The sequence below is a fragment of the Nansenia antarctica genome, assembly GCF_963989245.1.
Source record: "Nansenia antarctica genome assembly, chromosome: 1".
Classification (NCBI taxonomy): domain Eukaryota; kingdom Metazoa; phylum Chordata; class Actinopteri; order Argentiniformes; family Microstomatidae; genus Nansenia; species Nansenia antarctica.
In genome coordinates this window covers 86135940-86162169 of record NC_137674.1, presented here as the reverse complement: position 1 = coordinate 86162169, position 26230 = coordinate 86135940, and the positions used below count along the sequence as shown (strand labels likewise).

General features: G+C 43.6%; 1 protein-coding gene and 1 long non-coding RNA gene across 2 annotated transcripts in view; one reads left to right on the top strand and one right to left on the bottom strand.

The window, feature by feature from the left end:
• The window catches only part of arhgap42b (Rho GTPase activating protein 42b), a gene marked incomplete at its 5' end in the record, with an annotated part of 124442 nt that overhangs the window by 9341 nt on the left and 88871 nt on the right, over positions 1 to 26230 (top strand). The gene's annotated exons all lie outside the window — the stretch shown is intronic.
• LOC308161851 lies at positions 10280 to 11241 on the bottom strand. The gene is made up of 3 exons (XR_013937568.1): positions 10915 to 11241; positions 10720 to 10831; positions 10280 to 10590 (listed from the first exon to the last, which is right to left on the bottom strand). It is a non-coding gene; the product is annotated as an uncharacterized lncRNA (long non-coding RNA).

Sequence of the window (26230 nt, the reverse complement as noted above, 5' to 3'; positions counted from 1 at the left end):
CGCCATTGGCTACAATCTGTAATTTGGCTCTACAAGTGTTAATATGTCCTTTTATGACGTTTTTATATGTTTTCAGGCGAGAAAGTAACCATATATATTCACAAAATGTGTCCAGTTTATCAAAATAACCCGTTTATCCTAGATACTACGGAGGATGTTATCATAGTGTTGTTAGCATAGTGTTCGCGAATGCTATGCTATGTTGTGCTATCATGTACTAGTTTTCACTGAATAAATCGCGATTTCTTTCAAAGAAGGTAGCAGGTGTTTATGTCCATGTCAAGGAGAAGGTACGTTATGACAGTAGTGTGTTTAGGACATAAGTTAAGGATATCAGTGTTGTACTTTAGCCTTTGGAGACGCGATAGCATTAGCTCCACACGGATTTAACATTAACAGTAGTCATAGACACTTGTAGTAGTAGTAGTAGTTGTTGTATAACAAGGTGAATAGTGAGTTAACATGTTTATTAGTTGTATCCCTTCCTTGTTGTTGAACATGTCTGTGACTGAGATAGACTAGATACTACGGAGGATGTTATCATAGTGTTTGTGATGCTAACGGCCGCCATCTTTGCTATCTCCTCCGGTCACAGGAGAGAGAATTCGCCGGCAACACAACGCGTCACCCGTACCGCGTCTAAACCACTGTTGATGACGTAGGCGCCGTGAAGGGCTGTCCCAATTCATAGGGCTTAGATTTCAAGGGGTAGGGCTTGTGACGTATTCGAAGGCCTTGCCTTCGAATCGAGTGACACTCGAAAACGAGCCATAGGGGTAGAAAAGGGAATTGGGATTGGCCCTAAGTCCGCCCAGCATGGTGTCGGTAAACCTGGAGACATGTCCGCGTTAGACTGTGATGGCAGCGGATCTTCTCCCGACAGGCTAGCCATGCGACTTAGCCGTCAGCGGAGAAGTTTGATAGTGGATACACTCATCGGTAGAGATAACAGCGGCCTGGGCGTGGATTAATCCCAGACACGCTGCGCACTTAGAGTGGGTGTCCCAGCTAGCCATTTACGTCTCGGCTGTGCTAGGTCCGCTAGCTGTGCTAGGTCCGCTAGCTGTGCTAGGTCCGCTAGCCTCAACGTTAGCCATTGCTGGCTAGGGGTTGTAGGCTAGCTGCTAGCAGGCCTCGCTACTTCATCCGTTAGCTTGTCAGCTATCAAGGGAAAACAGAGGGGCCAGGGGAGGGATATTACTATCTACCCGCTACAAGATGTGTCGTTGTGTTGTAACTCGTAGACCTTTGCCCTCCTCTCCGAACTTTTGTCGAACATGTGTTGCAAATTGCAAACGCAATATCTGCCACAGAAACTGTGAAGAATGTCCACACCGGGGAAGGCATGTTTCGCTCGCGTCTCGTCAAAATAAACTGCGTGCCTGAGTGCGGAAACCGGAAGCAGAGCGCGGAAACCGGAAACCGGAAGCAGAAATATTTCCGGCTTCATAATATCGGTTAAATATCGGCTAAATTTTATAAAACCGATAAATACCGATAAACATTAATGTCCCATTATCGGGCCGATAAATATCGGTGCCGATAATATCGTGCATCCCTACCTAAAACAATTCATGTATTGAGCTAGAGTTCAATTACTTTATTGAAACAATCTACCGCCATAGTCCATGGCCTGTTGTTAAACCTATTTGATGTAGCAAAGCCTTTTTTATTTATATTATTTTTTATTAATACTTATTCATTTTGCACATGTATATGTATAGGCCTGGATGATTTAGAAAACATAAAATAAAATTTGCAAAAGAAATCTGTTTTTTTCATTTGTATCCGATTAATCTAAAAAATAATCGGCAAATTAATCGATTATCAAAATAATCGTTAGTTGCAGCCCTACTCTGCAGAACAAAAGTGTTCTTTATTGTCTGCAATGGTGGGGTGGGGGGGGGGATCTCAAGAATCTGTCTTAAGCCTGGTACACACAAAGATTTAGTAGTTATAATAATAATAATAACTTTATTTGTATAGCGCTTTTCCTGCAAACGTTGCAGCTCAAAGTGCTCCAATCATTATCTAATCATAATTTAATTATTTAGTCATTTAAAGGCAATATTAAAAAGATGGGTTTTTAGTCTTGACTTGAACATGTGTGCTGAGGTTGCATCCCTAATGTAAACTGGCAGTGCATTCCACAATCTGGGTGCATAAAAATGAGAATGCAGCCTCACCAAATCTCTGTGAGGTACACGTGTATGTGGTACACAGAGAAAACCAGCGTCAGAAGACCTGTGAGCTCTATTGGGCTGATATGCTAGCAAAAGGTCTTTCAGATAATGGCTTGACCTTATCCATAGGACCAGGTAGGAAGTGCACCAGAAAGCAAGGATGTTCAAGTTTGCGGCCCAGTAGTACAGTTTGATGTAAAGATAGATTGGAAAATAAAAACATGATAGAAAAAAATCTTGGAAGGTTTACCATGTCAATTGCATTCATGAAGGAAAGTATTCAAACATTCTAGGCTACGTTCTTCTGAAGCTGGTTAAATGTTCTGCACTCATTTGCTTTTAATGTATCAGTTGCCTTAGTCACCTCTATTCCCAGACGTGTGAATGTGCTCCTATCTTAAAATGGGTAGAGGATAGCAAGTATAAGAAAAGGGTAGAGTGTGAGAAGTCTGGGCGGCTGTGTCTCAGGAGGTAGAGGCTGGTGGAGGTAGAGGCTGTGTCTCAGGAGGTAGAGCCTGGTGGAGGTAGACGCTGTGTCTCAGGAGGTAGAGGCTGGTGGAGGTAGAGGCTGTGTCTCAGGAGGTAGAGCCTGGTGGAGGTAGAGGCTGGTGGAGGTAGAGGCTGTGTCTCAGGAGGTAGAGCCTGGTGGAGGTAGAGGCTGTGTCTCAGGGGGTAGAGCCTGGTGGAGGTAGAGGCTGTGTCTCAGGGGGTATAGGCTGGTGGAGGTAGAGGCTGTGTCTCAGGAGGTAGAGGCTGGTGGAGGTAGAGGCTGTGTCTCAGGAGGTAGAGGCTGTGTCTCAGGAGGTAGAGCCGCCGTCTAATGATCACAACGTCGGCAGATCAGTGGTTCGAGCCCCGGCTATTTACGCAGAAATGAATCAAGCTGGAACCAAGAAAATGGCAATTCGCTTCCTTTTTTGTCTGTATGGCAGTGAAATCCCTAATTTCATATCCTCGAGGATGACAGAAAGCTGTCATATGGTGCCGCGAATAGGTCAAAGATTATATTCAAAGAGGTCTAAAAAAGGTCTAAAAAGTGACTTGTAGGAACCCTGTTTACTCTGACAGGGTTATACGAGGACACAGATGGATCCGTGTGGTCGGGGGCTTCGCTAGCTAATGAAACAAACAGCTGTGATTGGCCAGTCCTGCCCTGTTCCTGTAAATAACCACAGTTTTCGAGACGCCTTCTGGTTCATTACCACCGCCGCCCGTCTCTGGATACATGGATTACACTAATCACATTGATGAAATTCTTCCCAAAACCCAAAGTGCTCCAGGGTTGAAATCATACAGTGCCTTTTATAAATAATTCAGATCCCTTCACTTTTTCCCCATTTTGTTGTCTTTATAGACTCTATTTTAAATTGGATTAAATATATTTATTTTTCCCATCGATCCACACACAATAACCCACTCATCTACATAAGTATTCAGACCCTTGGCCATGACACTTTTAGCTCAGTTGAGTCTGTCTGAGTGCAACAATAATCAGCCATGTGACTTCATAATGAATGTCTTTTTGTTTTTATAGTCTCTGGTTTATATAGGAATCAATTACACACTGTGGATTAGGATGTCACTAACAACTCAGCAAATGTCATCTTTTTCTTTTAATCCTGACAAACTTGATAATAATAATAATAATAATAATAATACATTAGACTTACCGGTATATAGCGCTTTTCTAGACACTCAAAGACGCTTTACAAACTGAAAAGATTCAGTAGTAAGAATAAAAGACACAAAAAATAACTAAAAGAAAGTATAGGGGCCTAATTAAAGTAGTGCTGGGGATGGGAAGGGGAGAGGGTTAACTGGTGAAGCTTGAAGAGGTGGGTTTTGAGGGCCTGTTTAAATGTTGGGAGGACTTCAAATGCGCGTTCTCACAGCTCCAAACGACGCAGAGCAAAGCACATTTTATCCTTAACTCCGATTCCAAGTGAAGCAAATGTTCTAGTGAGAACACACCCTAATGTTCTAGTGAGAACACACCCTAATGTTCTCGTGTCCTACCCACCCTCATTGTCCTCAAATTTAGGCAGTTGATAATAATTCAGAAACTGACTTGACAGGTCAGCAGCCACACATTTGGATTGATACAACTTGGAATATAATTGTTCAAAGCAACAATGTTTGTCTTTTATTTTATGAATGGCTTGGATAAAGCCTGCATAAGTTGTCTTGGTAGAAGTTTATGAGGCTTGTCTCATGATTTAAAAAAAAAAACAGTGCCCAGCATTATAACAAGTAATGACAGAAAAGCATTTTTCATAATCTTTGTAATTTTAGTGTTTGGTAAACAGGTCTAACTTGTCACAGTTGTTACTTTATCAGGGAATAAGACCTGGCATTACAATGCTGCTCCTGAGCAAACCCTTTCATAATTATTGATTAGAAATAATTTATGTAATCTGTCACACAAAAAAACATACTGGTGACGTACAGAAATGGAATATTGATGCATATTTGTTGTTTTTAGGGCATTTCTGCTTTAATGGGATAGAGAGGAAGGATGGGTGAGAGAGAGAGGAGGGATGACAGGAAGGATGGGTGAGAGAGAGAGAGAGAGAGAGAGGAGGGATGACAGGAAGGATGGGTGAGAGAGAGAGAGAGAGGAAGGATGACAGGAAGTATGGGTGAGAGAGAGAGAGAGAGGAAGGATGACAGGGAGTATGGGTGAGAGAGAGAGAGGAGGGATGACAGGAAGGATGGGTGTGAGAGAGAGAGAGAGAGGAGGGATGACAGGAAGGATGGGTGAGAGAGAGAGAGAGGAGGGATGACAGGAAGGATGGGTGAGAGAGAGAGAAGGGATGACAGGAAGGATGGGTGAGAGAGAGTAGGGATGACAGGAAGGATGGGTGAGAGAGAGAGAAGGGAAGACAGGAAGGATGGGAGAGAGAGAGAAGGGATGACAGGAAGGATGGGTGAGAGAGAGGATGGATGACAGGAAGGATGGGTGAGGGAGAGAGGAGGGAAGACAGGAAGGATGGGAGAGAGAGAGAGGAGGGATGACAGGAAGGATGGGTGAGAGAGAGAGGAGGGATGACAGGAAGGATGGATGAGAGAGAGGAGGGATGACAGGAAGGATGGGTGAGAGAGAGAGAAGGGAAGACAGGTAGGATGGGAGAGAGAGAGAGAGAGAAGGGATGACAGGAAGGATGGGTGAGAGAGAGAGGATGGATGACAGGAAGGATGGGTGAGGGAGAGGAGGGAAGACAGGAAGGATGGGAGAGAGAGAGGAGGGATGACAGGAAGGATGGGTGAGAGAGAGAGGAGGGATGACAGGAAGGGAGAGAGAGAGAGGAGGGATGACAGGAAGGGAGAGAGAGAGAGAGAGGAGTGATGACAGGAAGGATGGGAGAGAGAGAGGAGGGATGACAAGAAGGATGGGTGAGAGAGAGAGGAGGGATGACAGGAAGGATGGGTGAGAGAGAGGAGGGATGACAAGAAGGATCGGGGGGAGAGAGAGGAGGGATGACAGGAAAGATGGGAGAGAAAGAAGACAGAGGAGGGATGACAGGAAGGATGGGTGAGAGAGAGGAGGGATGACAGGAAGGATGGGAGAGAGAGAGGAGGGATGACAGGGAGGATGGGTGAGAGAGAGGGGGGATGACAGGAAGGATGGGTGAGAGAGAGAGGAGAGATGACAGGAAGGATGGGTGAGAGAGAGGAGAGATGACAGGAAGGATGGGTGAGAGAGAGAGAAGGGATGACAGGAAGGATGGGTGAGAGAGAGTTGGGATGACAGGGAGGATGGGAGAGAGAGAGAGAGGAGGGAGGATGGGAGAGAGAGAGAGGAGGGATGACAGGAAGGATGGGAGAGAGAGAGAGGAGGGATGACAGGAAGGATGGGTGAGAGAGAGAGGAGGGATGACAGGAAGGATGGGTGAGAGAGAGGAGGGATGACAGGGAGGATGGGTGAGAGAGAGGGGGGATGACAGGAAGGATGGGTGAGAGAGAGAGGAGGGATGACTGGAAGGATGGGTGAGAGAGAGAGAGAGGAGGAATGACAGGAAGGATGGGTGAGAGAGAGAGAGAGGAGGGATGACAGGAAGGATGGGTGAGAGAGAGAGAGAGGAGGGATGACAGGAAGGATGGGTGAGAGAGAGGAGGGATGACAAGAAGGATGGGTGAGAGAGAGAGGAGGGATGACAGGAAGGATGGGAGAGAGAGAGAGAGAAGGGATGACAGGAAGGATGGGTGAGAGAGAGGATGGATGACAGGAAGGATGGGTGAGAGAGAGAGGAGAGATGATAGGAAGGATGGGTGAGAGAGAGGAGGGATGACAGGGAGGATGGGTGAGAGAGAGAGAGGAGGGATGACAGGAAGGATGGGAGAGAGAGAGAGAAGGGATGACAGGAAGGATGGGTGAGAGAGAGGATGGATGACAGGAAGGATGGGTGAGAGAGAGAGGAGAGATGATAGGAAGGATGGGTGAGAGAGAGGGATGACAGGGAGGATGGGTGAGAGAGAGAGGAGGGATGACAGGAAGGATGGGTGAGAGAGGAGGGATGACAGGGAGGATGGGTGAGAGTTTTGATTGATTGATTGAAAACTTTATTAGAAGATTTGCAGAAGTAGGTACATGAAAGTACATATTACATACAAGGTCAACTAACAGGATAAAAACCCAAGAAAGCCACTGGCTTATTTCAATTGGGGTCCTTGATTCTCAATTCATCGTTACATGTAAGACAGTAAGACAGACAAAAAAAAAACTAGTACTATCTACAAGATAATACAGACAAAATAACTAGTACTATCTACAAGATAAACATACATCCAACATGGGAAGAACAATACAACAAAACATAAGGTATGTACAGCGGGTAGGACAGGTGGGGACATACACCACAGGTGGGGGCGGGGGACAAAACACAAAGTATGTACAGTGGGTAATTTGATTTTTGATTTAGAGGGTCCAGTTAAGGATTGCAGCCTCCTGTAAATGTTTTTAATGAAGAACGGACAGTCTTCTGTTTGAGGAGGAGGTAGAAGTTGCCCCCCTAAGCGATGACCAGGTGAAGTTGGGGAGGGGGGGGGGGGGGGGGGGGTGTATGGTGATCTGACCCCAGATCTGTGTTTCGGGAGTAACACCGGCTGTGCGGTTTGATTGATTGATTGAAAACTTTATTAGAAGATTTGCAGAAGTAGGTACATGAAAGTACATATTACATACAAGGTCAACTAACAGGATAAAAACCCAAGAAAGCCACTGGCTTATTTCAATTGGGGTCCTTGATTCTCAATTCATCGTTACATGTAAGAGGGGAGGGGATGACAGGAAGGATGGGTGAGAGAGAGAGGAGGGATGACAGGAAGGATGGGTGAGAGAGAGAATAAACAGAGAGGGCTAATATCTGTCACACAGGCCTTATTCCTTGATAAAGTAACAACTGTGACAAGTTAGATCTGTTTACCAAACACGCCAGTCACATCTCTGCGGAAACACTGAAATTACAAAGATTATGAAAAATGCTTTTCTGTCATATTACTTGTTAGTGTGTTAGTGTGTCACCACCCTGACACCCTGCACTTGTTGTCATAGTGATATGTTATATCCAGCACTCGAGTTGAGGGGGGATGAGGGGGGATGGCATCCCCCCCTGAAATAAAAACAGTCAAAATCATCCCCCTTCTAAAACTGCCATCCCCCCTTTCCATCCCTTATGTCATGTTATCAATGAACGTGGTATTACTGCTATTTCAACATTTAATTTTGCGCATATTGAGTAAAATACTGTGGGCGAGGGAGGGGGCACGCACACATGCAATGACATTTTTACCACCAAGTCACTGACACTGAAGTCACTGACGCTGTGGGGATGCTAAAACTGTCCCCATATGATAAAATCCACCATCCCCCCTGATTTTCTTTTACAACTTGAGTGCTGGTGATATCTTTGGGAATAGTGTGTTTGTTTGTGAGGCCGATGCTCCCAGGCTCAGCCACAGGAAACATGCTGTAAACACGCCTGTGTACCCTCCTGTCCACCCTCAATTAACGCGCGCGTGCACTAGGGCTGGGTTGAAAAAATCGATTTCCCGATTCTGAATCGATCTTCATTGAATGAGCGATTATCGATTCATAAATCCCGAGATCGATCTTTCATGTTTTTTTTTTTTCTCCTTTTTTTTTTCTGCTTGCAGCTTCAACCCGCAACGAGATCTCGTGGCCAGATCTCGCGCTACAAGAATTTATCATATGTGTGGTGGCCTGGGAAAACCCGTCGGATGTCGCTGGCGTTCGTTCGTGGCAAAGAGCAAAAATAGATGGAAATCGCGATTTTGGCGATTTTGATATTATGTGGTATTCTAGTACTTTGAACTCCATACTACATTATGGTGAATAAACATTTTAAGAAAACAAAAGAGAAAGTACTTATTTTTATGTTTTTGTGGTGGGTAGTTTGCTAGAGAAACAAGGTCATTCTCATTTCCTCATTTCCTCATTCTCAGTTAAGCAACGCACGCACACATGAGCGAAAGGAGAGACGATACTTCCACCTGTGTTATTGCCAGTTTACTGATGCTCACAATATAAGCATAAAGTAATAACATCTTAACTAGAAGACACACAAAATTGGATCTGTCCCTCGCATACCGACGAGGCGAGCAGACTAACACCGCATCACAAGCAGACAAACGAGACAGGTGTAAGTACCGGAATGTCCGGCCTGCGAGGTTTTTCCGACCCTACCAGATCCGGTCATAGGTTCTGCCCTTTCCGGCCATAGGTAGCGCTATGATTCGCTATGATTCGCGATGACAACGATGACAACGAAGACCCGTTAGTAGATCTGAAACTATGTGTTGTGTGTGTGTTTCGCGCGCATCGCGCGTGCGCGCGTGTGTGCCCGCGCGTGTGACCAATGTGTCACAGTGTGTGTGTTCAAGTGGTATCTTTGTAATCATGACACGGTAGACATTTCTAAGAATGTATTTCACTATTTCTGAGTATTTCACTACTCAGTTATACATTTTCCATAGTTTGCTTCAAATAGCTGTTATGTGATAATAAAGTAATAATAATAATAACATATATTTCAACCCTTTGTATATATACACATCTCTGCATTCTCTGTGCCATTATGCTTGTTAATCATTTTAATTCGTTAGAGTAAACTAATAGGTATGAAATGAAAAAAAGATTAATTACCTTTAGCTATGGTTAATGTAATAGGGTCAACCATTACATATCTTCTCCTATTATCTTTTATCACTTTCTCTTCAGAGAATGGTAGAGATGTATTAATTACTATGACACGGTAGACATTTCTAAGAATGTATTTCACTATTTCTGAGTATTTCACTACTCAGTTATACATTTTCCATAGTTTGCTTCAAATAGCTGTTATGTGATAATAAAGTAATAATAATAATAATAACATATATTTCAACCCTTTGTATATATACACATCTCTGCATTCTCTGTGCCATTATGCTTGTTAATCATTTTAATTCGTTAGAGTATGGGTAGAGTTAGAGTTAGTTATGGGTAGAGTGGGTTAGAGTTAGGGTATGAAATGAAAAAAAGATTCATTACCTTTAGCTATGGTTAATGTAATAGGGTCAACCATTACATATCTTCTCCTATTATCTTTTATCACTTTCTCTTCAGAGAATGGTAGAGATGTATTAATTACTATGGCCACCCCTCTTCTTACCATATGACGCAAGAAATACTTGGTTTACCAAATCCTTTCTCAATGTTTTGTAGTCTTCCTCAATCAGATGTGTTTTTTGTAGTAAAGCAACACGATTTAATGAAATGCAATGAATTTATTGTAAATCAATACAGCATGAAACCATATTTACATAAAAATGGATTGACCATACACAAACAAAAACGTATTCATTCACAAATTAGCTGGAATCAAGTAAAAACATTGTGTAGGTTAACCGAAATATAGCATGTGTACATATACATATATATCTTATTTGGGAAATGTTTGGGGCCTGTAGCCACATCTAACCCACGCCCATGGAGAGGATGGACTGACTTAGACAGCATGCACGTGTCAAAAGCCCCTCCCTCTGACATGACTCTAACTCTAGCTAGAGTGTTCAGATTCAGTTTTATATTTGCGACTGCAAGCACACTAATTAATCAATCACTCTTCCGAACTGGGAGCCTTGAAACTTGCGCACACAGGGATGCCAAGATTGTCCTTGACCTCTAACAGAAATAAATCATAATCAATTTTAAGTTCAAATTCAAACAAAAATATTTCCAGCAATTCTTGACGTTCTTCTTCGTCTTCAATCAGTGTCAATTTAGCCTCTATTTCCTCTCTCTGTATTTTGTCCAATTGCAGAAAAGCAGGCTCCTGGACCTTCCCTTACAACCGGTGGGCGTTCTAGTTCATCCACTCCGCTCCCAGGAGGGTGGACTTGCCACGGTCTACAAGACAAAAACAGTTTAAAGTCCTCTTACAGTGGTCCATAGAAACAGTTCTACAGCCAGTGGTGTAGTGGCACCGTTTTCATATAAGGTTATAGTAATATACAGTACTGGTGAAGAGAAACATACCCTAGTTGTCGTCTTCTGTCCTCTTTTTCTTGGCGTCTTCCTCTTGCATTGTTGCATAGCTGTGGTCATTTCTTATGGCATTGCTGCCCACCACACTGTCAGACCGCTCACACTGAAGGAATAAAATGCATGGTGCAATCACAACTATTGAACTAACAAAAACCACTATTATTTACCATTCAGCATCATGCTCACCTCCTCTTCCCTCTTCCGCTTCTTGGGGACCCTGAAAACCGGCTGCAGTGACCCTTCGAGCAACGCTCTGGCCTCATCGGTCCAGTGGGCAAACCTCTGCCCGTGGCTCTTGAGTGTGGACTGTCACCTGCTGAGTTGCTCATGAAGAGAAAGCTTCGTACCACACTGCCGAGTTACTCACAGCAAAGAAGACGTCCAAAGCTGAAACAAAAGCTACAGCTACAGAAGATGAAGCAGAAGTCATTCTATGACAGAACAGCCAAGCAGCTTCCACCACTCTCAAGCGACGACACAGTCAGGATTCAAGGTCCTGATGGATGGAAGACAAAAGCCACTGTTCTTGACGAAGTCGCTCCACGGTCATTCACGGTGAGAACAGAAGAAGGACAAATCTTCAGACGCAATCGCCGCAGTCTCCTAAAAAACTCCAGAAGCTGTTCCAGAGCTCAGTGAAGCCTGCAGTGAGTCTGAGCCCATCCGTCCACTTCCAAGTGACTGTAACACAGACAGATATACTGAACCACACACTAACACACACATGTCAAGTGAACCTGTGATAAGAAGATCCACAAGACACATCACAAAGCCTGATAGACTGAACTTGTAAAAAAAAAAAAGGAAAGGAAAGACAATAAGCATGAATGTGTAAGAATGTGTTTAATGTTTTGAGTTGATATGTTATACATATAAAATAATGTTTAAGGGTTAGTTCATAGTAAACATGTTTGGTTGTGTGTTTCAGTAAAATGCTTTAAGGACATAGCTGCAGTTAAGATTGTAGCTGATACCTGTAATTTGTGTAACTTGAACTGTTAGCTGTTTGTTATTTTTCTTACCTCAAAGAAAGGAGGATGTGACGATTGGATACTCCTACCACTAGGTGTCAGTAGAGGTCCTTGTTATAGGACAGGACCGGAGATGATGTAGTGGTAGCGACAGAATAGGTACTAGCTAGATGCAGTTGATGTAAACGGAGCACGTTAATAAAAGTTATAAAAAGATCCTGTTTCTCATTGAACGACACGAACAACACATGGTAACAAATAACAAAACCTTACATGTTTTTGTGTGGCCTCTTTGATGAATCTGAAACATGCGTTTCCAATCTGCAACAGAGTAATATAAGTAAGTAACTTGTGCCGATAAGTTACTGTGAGGACAAGCAATGACAAGAATTCCAATGTACCTGTTCTGGTTATATATGGCAATTCAACTTTCTATTCTATACGTACATTGGACTCCATGAGCTGAGGAAGGCCCAAGCTCCAAAAGTCCTTCCGCAACAGGCAGACATCCCCCTCCTTCACAATGATCTCCATTTCAGATCTTTGTGGGTCCAGTACATAATTTAGCTACAAGTAATAGATATAAAACATACTTTAAATCAATAGCAAACATACAAAAGATGATTGCGTAGTGGCTCAGGCTCTCTGGACTCTGATGGAGAGGATACAGTATTATGCAAGTATCACATACATACAGTTACTGCACATACACACTTAGTGTATGTCCTTGTATTAACAATAATAATACCTCTCAAATTAGGCCTGTTGAACGGCTTCAGCTGGGCAACGTTCACACCCTGCTTTAGCTGAGGCCCTTTGGTGCTGGACAGCATCACCACACCCTTGGGTGAGATGGAGGATATGATGTGCGGCCCAAACCAATTGGCCTCCAGTCGCCCTCCTTTCCGTCCCTCCTTCCTTTTGTTTGCCCGTAGGACCTCATCCCCAACTTTGAAGTCAAAGGATTTGACCCCCTTTTGTTTCTGGGCCTCGTAGGTCTTTTTCTGCCTTGCCTGGGCAATTTGGATGTTCTGGTAGATCTGAAAAATTGTTATCATTTAATTAATTTTCCCTTGAAACATATTCATATTTTATAGCATATATTGCCATTGTATGCGTATTTGTTATTATTAGATATTATTATGCATAAATTGCCATTTTTACATCACCTTTGCATGTAGATCTGTAACTTCGACAGTCTTCGCCTGTACATCCTCCTCTGTCAAATCAACCACAACCACAGCTGAGTCGTCACCCTCCTCAGTCTGTGTTGTGTTGATGACACCTGGGCTGCGAGGGTGCCGTCCGAACAGTGCCATGTACGGGGTGTACCTGGTTGATCGCTGTAAAACAAAACAAAAGTACAATCAATAGCATTTCACCATCTTTCTATATTGTTTAAATTGTTTTTTGTTTCTTTCTATGTTTGTTTGAATTGTTTACATATGCAGTTGTTACACAATAGTAGGCTACCTGCTTAGAGGTGTTGATGCTCATTACGACGCCCCTCAAATGGACATCCCAGTCGTTCTGTCCCTCCCCACAGTACTTGCAAGCCAAGCGCAGTCTTCACGTTGCGGTTTGTGCGCTCGTCCTGTCCATTGGCCTGGGGGTGGTAGGGTGACGTGATGCAGTGTTTGACACCCAGAGCCTCAAAAACACCACGGTTGACCTGTAGATGCATTAGTGTATGCAATTAAATTAGATTAAATTACAATTATCAAATGTCACACATCACATACACTGTGTCTTATATAGATAACTGTACCTCATTCACAAATTCCCGTCCTTGGTCGGTAATGATCCTCTCTACCAGTCCAAAGTCAAGAAGAATGTTGACTATCTTCCTGGACACCTCATTGGCTGTTTTGGTGGTGAGGGGTTTTGCCACAACCCACTTGGTGAAGAGGTCGGTTGCAGTCAGAACGTATCTGCAATGAAAAATGCAGATTGTTCTCCATTAGCTACAGCATTGCAGCAGCTATTCCTCATTGGGTCCACCAAAAACTTGCTTCATAACTTTTATTGACTTATCCAATACATGATGTCAGCTTATCTCACTAGCTTTAACCAAAAGGGGTTACACATACTTCTGCCCAACATTCAGTAGCTACCTTTTGCCCTTTGCAGTGGTGGGAAGTGGACCAATGAGATCAATCCCCAGGACACTCCATGCCTCTTTCACTTGGATGGGATGGAGTACAGGTGCAACTGTCTTTATTTTCTCATGATGTTGACAGCGGGGGCACTCATCAACCTTTAAAACAGTGACATTTCAGAGGAAATTATCTAGAGTCAGAGAATTCTTGATGTGGTTGAGGCGTCATGTTGGTGGTGGTGGTCAGCTGCTGGGCTTAGTGCCTTAGGTGCAGAACCGCTGTGGTTGAGGGGCTGCGGCCTGTATGATGGTCTGGGTGTTCCAGTGCAGAATCAGATTGTGGTCAGTATGAGAATTACACAAGAGTTGGAGATCTTTGAGTAAAAGATCATTGCTAATGGGCAGTGTATAAATTACAATGTTCACACACATCATGCACTAATAACATCAAAAACTCACCCATTTTATGACATCCTCCCGCAAGGTGGACCAGAGGTAGGACGCAGTCACCTTCTCCAGCGTTCGGTGTCTCCCTGGATGACCCCCAGTCCCATGGTTGTCGTGGCACTCCTTCAGATCAAATCAAACTTCATTTGTATAGCCCATTTCTCACAAAAATGTGACACAATGTGCTTCACAGAGAGCAAATAAGATAAAACAACAATAGTACAGATGAAACAACAATAAAGACAGACATTTAAAAGGCGAGATTGAATAAGTAGGTTTTGAGGTCTCCAACAATGATAATCTTGTCATAATTGGGAAAGATGATGGACAAGAACTCAAGTCAGATAAGAAAGTTACCATCAGGACATCACGAACTCCATCCTTGTTGCACACCACCAAGCGATGTTTGTCCTTGTATTTGTCCTTATAGTACAACTCCTCACCTGATGCAGCAGGAAAATACAGCATTCATTTAGAAGTGCAAATATAAAGCCACAGGTTTTATGCATACAATAGTTAGCAGATGCTTAATGAGACACTCAATTTTGATACAGGCCTATGCATTTTCACCATTTTCGACATTTCAAGCAGTGGCTTCAAGAGTGGATATAACATAGTTATTCACACTGACTTACCTTTCATCAAGTAATTCTTGGACGCCTTTAGAATCCTTGATTTAAGGTGTCCAGCCTTGGGTATGCCAGGAGGATACATACCATGCATCATGTAAAACTTCAGTGCTGTATGAAACTCAAACTCCATCTTGTTTTCACCTAAACTCTCTCAGTCGCGCGCGGGTGCGCGCGCAACATCCATGTATCTTAAGGTCGCTACAGAGATTAGATCTATAAACAGCCAAAATTACTGATGGGTAAAAATGGCGGTCATCATGTGATCGGAAATCATCGTCGTCAGCGAATCATAGCGCTACCTATGGCCGGAAAGGGCTGCACCTATGACCGGATCTGGTATGGTCGGAAAAACCTCGCAGACCGGAAATTCCGGTACTTACACCGGCCGATCTGCATAGGCTCCTCCCCCGACCCGGAGGAGAAAGGGGGAGAAATCACCTTTCACTTTTTTTGACATGATACATTAAAATGCTCATAACTTTTTTAAATAAAGGGCTATCTCGGTCATTCAACCAGTTATGAATAGCTGAGAACTTCTAATTTATGGAAATATAAAAAAATGAAAATGTCAAAATGCCACCATGTGAAGGGTTTTCCCAGGCCACCACACATATCTCACGCAACGACCAGGCTTAAAGGCAGATGTCTGGGTGCATTTTGGATGTAAAAATTATGACGATAGAGATGAGCAGGACAAAAGCAAAGCCATATGCAAGCTGTGCGCAGTGGAGGTTAAATTTAGTGGAAACACCACAAATCTACGGAACCACTTATTGAGGCTTCACCCTGACGTGAAACATGGAAAAGCGGATCCGAAACAAGCCTCGCTGATAAAGACGTTTGGTTGCAAATTACAATCAAATTCTCAGCGTGCCCAACAAATTACTACAGCGTCGTCAGTGTCGTCAGTGTACTAGAACCACGCTACGTGTTACGACACGCAAACAGTTGAGTGAAGTGATAGTCCCAGACATGTCCGCGCAGGTGAAACGTGACATCGCAACTTCACTCCAGCCAGCAGAGAGAGTTGCCATAACGTGTGACAGCTGGACATCCAGAGCAATGGACTCGTACCTGACAATCACTTGCCACTTTATCAGCGAGGCTTGTTTCGGATCCTCTTTTCCATGTTTCACGTCAGGGTGATGCCTCAATAAGTGGTTCCGTAGATTTGTGGTGTTTCCACTAACTTATTGTTACTGTATACTACAGTATTTTAATAATCATTGATTTTCCAATGATGTTTATTCCTGAGTAAAATCTTCCAATCTCCAAAAAGTGAGAAAGCAGTAATGAAGGGCTTTAGTTTCATGGACATTATGGTTTACAATGTGTTTTTTTGTTCCCCAAAATACCCTCATCTATTGCACTATTTTCGTTTGAGTTTTGCACATTTTTATTTTGTATATACACCTCGTTCCAAATTATTATGCAAATTGCATTTAAGTGTCATAAAAATAGAATTTTTTGTTTTTCAATTAAACTCATGGATGGTATTGTGTCTCAGGGCTCTTTGGATCATTGAAATCAATCTCAGACACCTGTGATAATTACTTTGCCAGGTGAGCCCAATCAAAGGAAAACTACTTAAGGAGGACGTTCCACATTATTAAGCAGGCCACAGGTTTCAAGCAATATGGGAAAGAAAAAGGATCTCTCTGCTGCCGAAAAGCGTCAAATAGTGCAATACCTTGGACAAGGTATGAAAACATTAGATATTTCATGAAAACTTAAGCGTGATCATCGTACTGTGAAGAGATTTGTGGCTGAATCAGAGCACAGACGGGTTCGTGCAGATAAAGGCATAAAGAGGAAGGTTTCTGCCAGACAAATTCATCGGATTAGGAGAGCAGCCACTAAAATGCCATTACAAAGCAGCAAACAGGTATTTGAAGCCGCTGGTGCCTCTGGAGTCCCGCGAACCTCAAGGTGTAGGATCCTCCAGAGCTTTGCAGTTGTGCGTAAACCTACTATTCGGCCACCCCTAAACAATGCTCACAAGCAGAAACGGTTGCAGTGGGCTCAGAAATACATGAAGACTAATTTCCAAACAGTCTTGTTTACTGATGAGTGCCGTGCAACCCTGGATGGTCCAGATGGATGGAGTAGTGGATGGTTGGTGGATGGCCACCATGTCCCAACAAGGCTGCGACGTCAGCAAGGAGGTGGCGGAGTCATGGTTTGGGCCGGAATCATGGGGAGAGAGCTGGTAGGCCCTTTCAAGGTCCCTGAAGGTGTGAAAATGACCTCGGCAAAGTATGTAGAGTTTCTGACTGACCACTTTCTTCCGTGGTACAAAAAGAAGAACCGTGCCTTCCGTAGCAAAATCATCTTCATGCATGACAATGCACCATGTCATGCTGCAAAGAATACCTCTGTGTCATTGGCTGCTATAGGCATAAAAGGAGAGAAACTCATGGTGTGGCCCCCATCTTCCCCTGACCTCAACCCTATTGAGAACCTTTGGAGCATCCTCAAGCAAAATATATATGAGGGTGGGAGGCAGTTCACATCAAAACAGCAGCTCTGGGAGGCTATTCTGTCATCCTGCAAAGAAATTCAAGCAGAAACTGTCCAAAAACTCACAGGTTCAATGGATGCAAGAATTGTAAAGGTGATATCAAAGAAGGGGTCCTATGTTAACATGTAACTTGACCTGTTAATATGTTTTTGTTTGAAATAGCTTTTGATTTCAGTAAATATGACCTCCTAACCCTAAATTCATCAAATTACCATTTTTAGTTCTTTACAACCTATAAAATGTTTTGAAACTCTGTTGTGCATAATAATTTGGAACAGTGCATTTTGAGTTTTTTATAATAAAAAAAAATACTGTTATCATTGGGAGGTTTGTTCAATAAAATTTGAATTATACTCTATAACGGTTGATGACTTGAAAATTATACTGATTGTCATTTGCATCGACTATTTAGGAAAATCTGAGAAAAATATAATTTGCATAATAATTTGGAACGTGGTGTATATATGTACATAATTATATTATGCAAATAAGCTATTTGAGACAGTCCTGAGGGATATGTGATGTCTTGTTTACCGATAGGCTATGTTTGTAGCCCCTCTATTTACACTGGCTGCAGTAAAGCACTTTTTGTAGTGTCTGATTTAGCAAAATGTTGGTCAATGATGTTCATTTATGTTCCAATAAGAAGTACATTCATGTAACTGCTTTGGAGTCAATTCTTAATGTAAACATTGATATGTTTAACAATGCTACATGGTATAGGGTTCCTTGAACCATTTATAGCATTAGTTCTGAGAATCTCTTCTTATTCAAGGAAAATTGATATTGTAACTAAATCGAATCGGAATCGAATTGGGAGCTGTGAATCGGAATCGAATCGTTTTGGGAAATCAGTGGCGATACCCAGCCCTAGCGCGCACGTGTGTGTGTATGTGACACATTCTAATGCTTTGGTCCTCATGTCGGGATCTGATGTAGTGATGTCGGGATTTTCTTCCGAAAAATGTGAATACATTTCCGCGTTGTTGAAAACCAATGGCACATTGCTAGTCAACTAACACAGCTTGTTGTGTGAGCCTGCTGACAATGTAAAGTAGTGTTCTAGTTAACTAGGTAACAATGTAAAGTAGTGTTCTAGTTAACTAGGTAGCAGTGGGGATTACTCACCCAATCCATTGCGTTGTTGCAGGGTTTTGGCTCGACTAGCGAGTTTGTTGTGCGATTCTCAACGACGTTGAAACGTAGTTCCGTGTTTCATGAGAAAAGTCTGAACATTTTTATTAATTAATTAATCTAATTGGCTGATCACCCAGTCCATCCCCTGTGTGCTGTGTTCCTGGCTGGGGACAGCGTTCTCGGTCGAGGCTTTTAAAAAAACAGCTGAAGACTGTCTTGTACAGACAGGCTTTTGGCTAACCCCAAAAGAAGCCTGTCTTTCTGTGTCCTGTTAATATTGTTGTACACGTGTTATTTGTTACTTGTTCGTATTTTCACTTGTTTACCTATTTTAACCTGCTAAACTTTTGCTCTTTTATTACGTTTCTATATATGTAAAGCACTTTGTGACCCCTGGTCTGGGATAGGTGCTATAGAAATAAACTTTACTTACTTACTTACAAACATACAACACCCTCACTGTCAAATACAAAACCAAACTCTCCCGTATAGTCAATCAGGCAAGTAAAATCATCGTCTCACCTCAAACTCCCCTATCTGAAATCTACAACCGGTCACTAATCAGGAAAGCCACACAAATCACACAGGACCCCTCTCACCCCCTCCACCAATCACACAGGACCCCTCTCACCCCCTCCACCAATCACACAGGACCCCTCTCACCCCCTCCACCAATCACACAGGACCCCTCTCACCCCCTCCACCAATCACACAGGACCCCTCTCACCCCCTCCACCAATCATTTCAGCCACTTCCATCAGGCCGCCGTTACAGAACTCCACTGGCCCGGAAAAACACATACAAAAAATCATTCATCCCACTGCAACCGCCGCCCTGAACATCTTAAAATAGGAAGCACACTGTTTTTCTTTTAAACCACAACATTTTAGCTTTTTAGATCATAATACTGTTTTTTTTTTACTATTATTTTTAAATGAGTGGACTTTTTAAATAGGCACTACATTTTATAAACACTGTTATACAGTATCTGTCTGTTTTTATTGTATGTATGTGACCTATGTGTGTTTTTAATGTGGAAACCGTATTCATGAACTGCACAAAGCCTGTCAAAGGAGAATTTCTGTCACTCTGTGACAGACAATAAAGCAATCTTGAATCTTGAATCTACCAGTATACAGTGTCGAATTCACTGGATTCACTGACGTGATCATGCAGATGTTAGGCTGCCAAACTTGTTCTCACCGCAATCAAATTAAATCACTAGTGATTCGAGCCTGGGGGACGTTCATACTGACGTCCTTGTGAGTCTGTTATCAGTGCTATGTTATAGCACTAGAACAGCCGTGCCTTGTTACCTACGAAAAGAGCCGCCTCGGGGGGTCAAATGACCATAGTCTTTTACAATGGGAAGCTGCTATTTACACACAACAACCACTAGTTGGCGCGTCTTGTAAATTAGCCTGCTTCCTACACAGAAAAACTGCAAAATAGCTTTACACTAGCTTATCCTGAGGTGATTTTGAAAATGTAAGGATACTGGGTGGTAGAACGCACATATCTAGGAGAAGTCATGAAATTTGATCGAGTGTCCTGAAATTTGATCGAGTGCAAAGATATAACAATTTTCATTACTCACAGGGGGTCAAATGACCGAGGCGCTCTTATAGTAGGTAGAAAAGGCACGGCTGTTCTAGTGTTGAGCTTGGAGCAGGTAGGTAGCTTCCCTTAGAAGTCCTCTTCCCTTCCAAAAGAGATTTGTGACGTTAGAATTAAGGTTCTATCTCCATTTTTGTCAAAATTGAGTTTTTTACATAATCTGATCCATTAGGTGTTTATAGAATGGAATGGACTTTATTTGTCATTGCTACAGTACAGTTACCAAACAACGAAATTTAGGAGGGGTGGCTCCCCTGGTGTTAGGAAAGGAAAAAAAAAAACACATTTAGAAAAAGAATAAAATCACAAGAAGGTAAGGAGCTGGTTTACATAAATAAAGGCTATGTACACAATCCACTGTACTATACTGCACAGATAGTCAACTAGGGTTGTCATATTGCACAAAAGTATTTTTTCACGTTATTTTAAAGTGTCACAGTTTGCAGGCTTGAAATGTACATGTTTGTGCCTCAGCACTAGCTGCCATACAATCCGTCCGGACTGTCCTGGGCCCAGAACTTAGGCCTTTGCTGTGTTCAGGGCCTTGACGGCCCTGTGGTAGAAGCAGTTCTTCAGTCTGTTTGTCTTAGCGGCCGGGGTCCTGTACCTCCTTTTCGAGGGCAGCCTGATAAAGTGTACGTGCCCAGGGTGGGTCGGGTCCCTGGAGATCTTGGAGGCCTTCCTGAGACAGCGTGTGTTGTACAGCTCTTCCAGAGAGGGGAGGGGGGCGCCGGTGATCTTCTGTGCTGTTCTCACGACTCTCTGTAGCGCGTTTCTCTCCGCTGTTGTGCAGCTGTAGAACCAGTTGCAGATGCCGTAGGTGAGGATGCTCTTCACTGCGCCGCGGTAGAAGGCCACCAGTATCTCCTGCTTGTTGTGTTCTTTCCTGAGGCATCTCAGGGTGTATAGCCGCTGTTGTGCCCTTAATGCCTGTGTGGTGTTATTTTTTAAATGTTTACATTTTTTAGTTAGTAATTCATAAAATACTACGGTTCCATCTCACAAAACATAATGGAATGTAACAACTTTGACGCTCGATATCTCTGAACTGCCCTAAACGGAGATAGAACCTGATCATTCTAAGCTCACGGATCGTCTCTGTGACAAGAGAAGGTGTCTGAAGAATACTCGTCACGCTCCAAAACTTTCACTGGTTGACAAAGTACCGCTCGTCACAGAATGTCTACAAACGATTAGTTTTCTTCTTCTTGTTCCACAGCGACTCGTTTTGTTGCCTGTATCAAAAAAAAGCAGAGAGGAACAAAAATAGCTGTGAATGACAACGATAATGTTCTCCTCTCACTTTTCAGTTTGTAGAACTGAAGTAATGGAGTTAAGATCTTTCATTTGCAATAAGAGAGAGCCGTACAAGAAACCGTTCTTTCTCTCTGCTGTTCCTGCTGTCACAGCAAGCAGTGATATCATGGTGGAAGATGACACACGTCACCTGTAAAACAAGGTGTTACACGTCACCTGTAAAACAAGGTGTTACACGTCACCTGTAAAACAAGGTGTTACACGTCACCTGTAAAACAAGGTGTTACACGTCACCTGTAAAACAAGGTGTTACACGTCACCTGTAAAACAAGGTGTTGGAGGTTAATGCTGAAAACACTCCTCTCGTCTTTCTGAAATACTGAAACACTCAGATGATATACCTGACTTTGTCCTGCTGTCTTATTTGAGTTCATCAGTTTATACAGCTGAGTGTGGTTAACCCAGAGACAGAGTTTTACCCAGGGGGCCGTGGGGCTGTGCTTATCAGGGTGCCTGTCAGACCCCCTCCCAGAGCAGAACTCACAGACACTCTCCCAGAGCAGACAGACACTCTCCCAGAGCAGACAGACACTCTCCCAGAGCAGACAGACGCTCTCCCAGAGCAGACAGACGTTCACACACAAACACACACACACACACAGTTCACACTGCACCGCATCTTACACACACACACACACACACACAGCAACGCATCTCACACACACACACACACACACACACACACAGTTCACACAGTTCACACACACACACACACACTTCACACAGCACCGCATCACACACCCACACACACACACACTTCACACATCACCGCATCACACACACACACACACACACACACACACACTTCACACAGCTCCGCATCTCACACACACACACATACACACACACACAGCATCACATCTCTCTCACACACACACACACACACACACACACACACCCGCTGGGTGCACCAACCGCAGCACTTCATAAGATATGCGCTAAATTACACGCTAGGTGAAATGAGGTGTTCAGTCAACTGCCCGCGGCGAGGCGAGGCGTGGTGTAAATAAAAGGCCCCCTCGCTGTCTCACCCTCCAAACTCAGAGGCTTCGGAGACCGTGCTTTTTTCACGAGCTGCTCAAAACCTGTGCTGCCATTGGTGTGTGAATGTGTGTGTGAATGGGTGAATGAGAGGCCGTTGTAAATCGCTTTGGATAAAGGCGCTATTTGGTTGTTAAGTCGTGACGTGTTTCCGGGTCCAACGTTGGCTGAGGCGATCTCTTCGAAATGCTGCAGTAATAATAATAATAATTCATTATATTTGTACAGCGCTTTTCCGAGGCTCAAAGACGCTGACAATATGGGGAAAAACTGGAAAATGCTGTGTCCCTTGTTGTATGAATAGATCCCAGTCTAAAAAACGGGATCAGTCTATATGAGTCAGTCTATATGAGTCAGTCTGTATAAGTCAGTCTATATAAGTCAGTCCTATATAAGTCAGTCTATATGAGTCAGTCTGTATAAGTCAGTCTATATAAGTCAGTCTATATGAGTCAGTCTATATAAGTCAGTCTGTATAAGTCAGTCCATTTTAGTCAATGTGACATCTCACACAAATGTGTCATCAGCCTCTTTTAATGCACATGCTCCTATGCTACACATTGTTTTATTTCTGGATACTGTACAGTATGTCCATGTGAAACCAGTCTGGGTTTGGTTCTTCCTGTCCTGATTAGGGAGACATAAAGTGGCTGTAGCTGCCTCATTAGCTAATCTAATCTGTGCTATAAACAACCCCTAAACACCCTGCTTCGTTTCGCCGTTTGCAGCTCTGCAAAGCTCCTACAATCGACATATAAGAGGTAAGCAAGAAGAGCTGAGAATCTTGAGGCCACAGATAAGATGAAGCGGATAAGCCGTCAAACTGCAGTTTGTAGAGATGTTGTTGACTTGCAGCTAAATCATATCAGCTAAAAGGAACTGGAAGAAAAACAGCAACAACAAGGCTACTACCACACTAAGTGACTGGTATGCCCTGTGGGCTGGGGTGACGTCATACTGAGGCTTTTACTGTCACCAGAGACACTGCCATATAGGGAGCTGACTCTGCCATATAGGGAGCTGAGACTGCCATATAGGGAGCTGAGACTGCCATATAGGGAGCTGGGACTCTGCCATATAGGGGGATAGACTGTGCCATATAGGGGGCTGACACTCTGCCATATAGGGGGATAGACTCTGCCATATAGGGGGATAGACTCTGCCATATAGGGAGCTGAGCCTCTGCCATATAGGGAGCTGAGACTCTGCCATATAGGGAGCTGAGACTCTGCCATATAGGGAGCTGAGACTCTGTCATATAGGGGGGCTGGGACTCTGCCATATAGGGGGATAGACTCTGCCATATGGGGGGATAGACTCTGCCATATAGGTGGTTGGGACTCTGCCATATAGGGGGATAGACTCTGCCATATAGGGGGTTGGGACTCTGCCATATAGGGGGATATACTCTGCCATATAGGGAGCTGAGACTCTGCCATATAGGGGGCCTGGACTCTGCCATATAGGGAGATAGACCCTGCCATATAGGGGGTTGAGACTGCCATGTAGGGGGGCTGGGACTCTGCCATATAGGGGGATAGACTCTGCCATATAGGGGGATAGACACTGCCATATAGGGGGATAGACTCTGCCATATAGGGGGCTGAGAGAGAGGACGGTAGCAGGTCACCTCCATCAGCCCAGACACACTCCCTGTTGGAGAGTCAGAGGCCAAAGGTCATGCATTATTGATGCGCTTCATTGCAAAGTGGAGCTAGGCATCGATCTCAAACCTGCAGTCTGAGAGACAGACATCACACCCATATGTGCTTGTTGACCTTCTCATTCAGGTCTTCTGACGCTGGTTTTCTCTGGCCTCTTTCACACCGGCAGTTCCGAACGCCGGTTCGCATTCGCGAGCCGAAACCTCTGAACGTTGGCGCTGTCTGGCGAACGAGCCCGCGTTCATACTAGTGTATCATTCGCCAGACAGCGCCAACGTTCGGAGGTTTCGGCTCGCGAACGCGAACCGGCGTTCGGAACTGCCGGTGTGTAAGCCCTATCTGTGTACCACATGTACAAGAGAAGAGGTTTGGTGAGGCTGCATTCTCATTTTATGCACCCAGATTGTGGAATGCACTGCCAGTTTACATTAGGGATGCAACCTCAGCACATTATGTTCAAGTCAAGACGAAAAACCCATCTTTTTAATATTGCCTTTAAATGACTAAATAATTAAATTGTGATTATATAATGATTGGAGCACTTTGAGCTGCAACGTTTGCAGGAAAAGTGCTATAGAAATAAAAGGTGTTATTATTATTATTATTATTATTATTATTATTATTATTATTATTATTCCAGAACCATGGGCATTAATATGGAGTTGGTCCCACCTTGGCTGCTATAACAGCTTCCACTCTTCTGGGAAGACTTTGTACTAGATGTTAGAATATGGTTGTGGGGATTTGCTCCCATTCAGCCACAAGAGCATTAATGAGGTACAAGTACAAATACTTTAGTAATATAAAATGGAAGCATAATTGAATTTACCTGTGAATGAAACTGTTATTGAGACAGGATATGAAGAGGCTTTAAGTGTATACATTGATATCAAGGAACACTTGAATTGCAAACTGGAGGATTTGTTTTATAACAGTACGTTTTTTTACTGAACTACCAGGAACACTTTCAAAGAAAACTTACTTACAATAGTCATATATTTTGTGTTTTTCAATTTAAATGTCAACATTTTCTCTGAGTGAATGCATTTACTCTGCATGCCTCATATCCTTTCAAGTGCCACAATTCTTTGAACTGAGGGAGAGGGAGAGAGAGGGGGAGGGAGAGAGGGAGGGAGAGAGGGAGGGAGAGAGGGAGGGAGAGAGAGGGGGAGGGAGAGAGGGAGGGAGAGAGGGAGAGAGAGGGGGAGGGAGAGAGGGAGGGAGAGAGAGGGGGAGGGAGAGAGGGGGAGGGAGGGAGGGGGAGGGAGAGGGAGGGAGAGGGCGAGAGAGGGAGAGGGAGAGAGAGAGAGGGGGAGAGAGAGGGGGAGAGGGAGGAGAGAGAGGGAGAGAGAGAGAGAGAGAGACACAGAGAGACAGAGAAAAAGAGAGAGAAAAAAGAGAGAAGAAATAGACAGACACAGAGAGAGAGAGAGTTGAGGTAAATAGACAGAGAGAGAGGGCTAAGTAAGTAGAGTAAGTGACTCGTATCAGCCAGGAACTTCAGTGTTTATGTGTTTAGCATAGAAACTTCTAGACTGTGATGAATGCTGGACACTGAGATGTTATATTTAGGATTTGTATTTGTTCTACGGCCTTGTACGACTTTGTTATACTTCGCTATGGCAACAGAGACCTGCTCAACAAACCTACTCAGGCGTCAACCCACACTTGAAAGCAGAGGGTGTCTGATTAAAAAGGGTTAAATACTTTCTCCTTTTAGTTTCCCAGACCGACTCTCACTCTGTAATAATCTCTGTTGTAATTAAAAAGTTGGAATCAGATCAACATTGGACAGTCCTATACTGTCGAATCTAATAGTGTCCTTGACAAGCTGACGTTGTTAAAAGCCTGTTCCTGTTCCTGGTCAGATTCAGATGTTTTCATTGACGCGTTGTCTCTCTCTCTCTGTGTCTCTGTCCCCCTCTCTCTCTGTCTCTCTCTCCCTGTGTCTCTGTCTCTCTCTGTCCCTCTCACTCTGTCTCTCTGTGTCCCTCTCTCTCTGTCTCTCTCTCTCTCTCTCTGTCTCTCTCTCTCTCTCTGTCTCCGCCTGTCTCTGT